This window comes from Vidua macroura, chromosome 31 (assembly GCF_024509145.1).
Source record: "Vidua macroura isolate BioBank_ID:100142 chromosome 31, ASM2450914v1, whole genome shotgun sequence".
Lineage (NCBI taxonomy): Eukaryota > Metazoa > Chordata > Aves > Passeriformes > Viduidae > Vidua > Vidua macroura.
The window spans coordinates 719731-723965 of NC_071601.1; the positions used below are offsets into that span (position 1 = coordinate 719731).

Genomic DNA, 4235 nt, shown 5'->3' on the forward strand with positions numbered 1-4235 from the left:
TTTTTTTTTTTTTTTTTTTTTTTTTTTTTTTTTTTTTTTTTTCCGGTATTGATCACAGCCTAAGGGAAATGAAGGAAAAAATGGTTTATGAGCAGGAGTTAATAAATTTCCAGTTGCCATGGTGATGGTAGGACATCTCAGAAGCTGTTCTAAGTCCTGAACTATCCAAGGTCTCCATTAAAAAATTCTATAATGGAATAAAGCTCCTCCTTCCTGAATTTGCAAATAGGCTGAAAGGGGCTGCTCTGTTCTGGAGGGCAGTGGGGATTGGCTTTTGTTCTTTGGAAAAGACAGAACGGTTGGTGGAGAAGCTGGAATAAGCAGCACCTGGCAATTCAGGGATTCTGCAGGAAAGATGTGGGGCTGCAGTGGGCACCAGGGTGCACATGCTGGGACAATGTCATCCTGTTCTCTTCTGGAAAAGGCAGGAATTGTTCTTTGTATAAAAATAACCACCAGGTTTATCACGTGTCAAGCACGTCAGTTAATTCATTTATTATTCTGAATTAGAATTCCAGGTGGTGCTGTTTGCTGCCAAGATGACCAGGCTTCAAGGGGAGGTGGAATAGCTGGAGAGAACTTAGGGCAGAGATGGTTACAGGACCAAGAAAATGATCTATAACAAAAATCTGGAAGAACTGAGATTGTGATCACTGAATCACAGAATGGTTTGGGTTGGAAGGACCTTAGACCTCATCCTGTTCCTACCCCCTGCCATGGGACACCTTCCACTATTCCAGGTTGATCCATGCCCCATCCAACCTGGCCTTGGACAATTCCAGGGATCCAGGGGCAGCCACAGCTTCTCTGGGCACCCTGTGCCAGGGCCTCACCACCCTCACAGGGAAGAATTCCTTGCCAATATCCCATCTATCCCTGCCCTCTGGCAGTGGGAAGCCATTCCCTGTGTCCTGTCCCTCCATCCCTTGTCCCAAGTCCCTCTCCAGCTCTCCTGGAGTCCCTTTAGGCTCTGGAAGGGGCTCTGAGGTCTCCCTGGATCCTTCACTTCTCCAGGTGAGCACCCCCAGCTCTCCCAGCCTGGCTCCAGAGCAGAGAGGCTCCAGCCCTTGGAGCACCTTTGTGGCATTCCTTGGACACTGTGGTTCCATGCATTTTTGATAACACACTATTTCCATGGTTGCAACTTCAGTGGCAGCTGAACAGTTCCATGTCCTGTTCTCTGATGTCAGTGGTCACGCCCTGCTGACATCCACAAGAGTAAATCTCTTCCACTCCAAGCAGGATGACCAGGTACCAGTCCCATTGGAAGTCAGGCCTGTCTTCTGGAGACACAGGAGGTCAGTGGGAATTTGTGTTTGCAAATGTGTAAAGCAGACTCAGAAAAAAGCACAGCCAGGGTTGGGCTAAAAATTTACCCACAGGGAGAGGCAGCTCCTTGTGCCAGGACAGTTGATTTGTTTAGAAGTCAGTAACAAAAGGGTAAACCATGCCATGGAGTCACAGAGTCACAGATCTTAGAATCATCAGATTTGGAAAAATCTCTAACTAAGATCAAGTCCAAACATCCCCCAGCACTGCCAAGGCCAGCACTGACCCATGTCCCCAAGTGCCACATCCACATGGATTTTAAATCCCTCCGAGGATGGGGAATCCACCACTGACCTGGGCAGCTGTGCCAGGGCTGGACAACCCTTTCCATGAGGAAATTGTTCCCAATATCAAGTTTAAACCTCTCTGACACAAGCTGTCCTCCTGTCTTGTCCCTGTTCCCTGGGAGCAGAGCCTGACCCCCCCCTGGCTGTCCCCTCCTGTCAGGGAGTTGTGCAGAGCCAGAAGGTCCCCCCTGAGCCTCCTTTTCTCCAGGCTGAGCCCCTTTCCCAGCTCCCTCAGTTGTTCCTGGTGCTCCAGCCCCTTCCCAGCTCTGGTGCTGTCTGTGTAGCAGGTCCCCATCCAGCCAGGTGTCCCCAGTGTGACAGTGACAAACAGCTGATGCTTAGAAGGGTGGGAGAGCACAGAGCAGCATTAGACTGGAAACCCACCCAGTTCCAGCAGTCTGATATTTGGGGCTGTTGAGCTGGATGTGGATGAATATTATTGTGCTGAATGTCCTCCAGGGGATTTGTTTGGATTTCATGGAAGCACAGAGTAACACAGGGTGGGAGGGAGCTCTGGAGATCACCTGGTTCAGCCTGCCCAGCTGCTCAGAGCAGAGCAGTAAGTCAGATTGGCTGCCCCAGTTACCTTCTGAAGACATTTGCAACTCCCTGTTCCACAATATCTGTAGCAGCCATTGAATCATTAAGGTTGGGAAAGCCCTCTGAGGTCACCAAGTCCAACCATTCCCCCAGCACGGCCAAGGCCACCACTGACCCATGTCCCCAGGTGCCACATGCACACGACTTTTCAATCCCTCCAGGGATGGGGACTCCCGCACTTCCCTGGGCACCATTTTAGTGAACAAATCTTTCTTAATATCCAATCTAAACCTCCCCTGGTGCAGCTTGAGGCTGTTTCCTCTCATGCTGTCAGTGGCACAGTGAGTTGCACCACTGTGGGCAGTGGGAAAGAACAATTCCTTTGTTCAGTGCATCAAACGCCCGTGTGTCATCTGCTTCCCTGGCTATGGAAAGGGAAAACCAGAGCTCTCTCTTTTTTAGGACACTTTTTTGACAGTTCTGTCACACATTCCCACATACTCCTCTCCCTCTACAGTGGAAGTTCCCAGTCTAATTACTGTCTTGGGAATAAGTTCCCAGCTCTCACCATCCTCCCTGCCATCCTTTGTATCTCTTTTCTTGCTCTGCATGTGCAGAGAGAGGGACCCCAGCACAGTTTGCAGCATGAAGCACCCTCAAAACTAACAACAGCACTCACAAAACCACCCCAATTTCTATCAGCACCCATTCCAGTAAACCCAAGCACTCAGTTTTCCTGCTTCTGGGCACTGGGCTTTTTTTCCCTGAGTGCTCTTTGGGACTGTCTCATTCCTGTAAGGTGAAAATCAGTTTGCCATCACTGAGCCAGTCTCATTTGCCATCTGCTGAAGCTGCCACTCAGTGCTGAGATCCTTCTGCCTCAAGACTCCTTGCAGTCAGTTCTCATTTCCCTGCTCTGAATAACCTTCTGTTGGCATCAGAGCACCCCTGACAGCCGGGATCAGGCCATGTCCACCCCAGAAACTGAACACACTTGAGCTCCAGGAGCTGTCTGTAGGGTTTGGAGGGAGAGGGGCTGATCAAAGTGTCTGCAAGTGGTCAGATCTTCCTGGGAGAAGGCTCTCAGCTCCAGGGTTCCTGCCCTTCAGAGGGGTGAGAGGGGACAACAGATCAGGCTTCAGGGAATGTGATGTTTGCTGAATTTACCAGAGGGGTTTGCAGTCATGGTTCCCAAGAGGGTGACACACAGACACCGGGTCCTCTCAGCGTGTCCAGCCCATGTGGGGACAGCTCTAGACAACAGAGGCAGAGCTGTCAGTGCATCCTGGCCACATCCCAGTCCTGCAGCATCCCTGCCAAAGGTTGGGAAGGCCGTGATACTGATCTTTTTCCCTGCGAGGTCCCTCTGCCCCAGGACATCTGTTCCATCTGCTCCCCGGCCGCTCCTGTCACACTCCACGGTTTCCCTTTGAATCGGGGGCTGATAGCAGGTCTGGGGAGAGCAAAGTTTTGCCAGCAGGGTGGAGGGGCCGGTGGCCGTGCTGTGCAGTGAGCCATGAGCAGCAGGACCTCCCCCAGACCCTTCTCTCTGCCCTATAAATCCGAGGATCCCCAGCCGTGGCACTCAGAGCGCCCAGCTCCGGCTCCCTCGGACCCTCCTGCTCCAGCCTCGCTGAGATCCCAGCTCCTCTCCAGCCATGAGGTTCCTCTACCTTGTCCTTGCTGCCTTCCTCCTGGTCTCCCTGGCTGCCCCAGGTAAGAGGGGGAATTGTGTGGGAATGGGAGCTGGATAAGGGGGAAAAGCTGGATGAGGAGGGTCAGTCTGGGCTGCAGGCAGCTGGAGGAAACACAAGCCAGAGCTGTGGCTTTGGTGCCCAGCCACATAAACATCCCAAATCCTTTGGGTGTGCATCTGTGTCTCCAACCAACCCAAGCCACCTGATGGCTCTGTGACTTCATGATTCTATGATTTCATGACTATGATTTCATGATTCTATGATTTCATGACTATGATTTTGTGATTCTATTATTTTAGGATTCTGTGATTCTGTGACATGATTTGGTTACCCCAGCTTGTCTGATGTGGGGATCTATTTTTATACAAATGAGACTTTGCCA

At 51.2% G+C, this 4235-nt stretch overlaps 1 long non-coding RNA gene across 1 annotated transcript; it reads right to left on the reverse strand.

The window, feature by feature from the left end:
• Positions 1-1195: 1195 nt before the first annotated feature.
• LOC128820835 (uncharacterized) lies at positions 1196-3984 on the reverse strand. Its single transcript, XR_008440984.1, has 3 exons — positions 3830-3984; positions 3324-3609; positions 1196-1283 (listed from the first exon to the last, which is right to left on the reverse strand). It is a non-coding gene; the product is annotated as an uncharacterized LOC128820835 (long non-coding RNA).
• Positions 3985-4235: the final 251 nt, after the last annotated feature.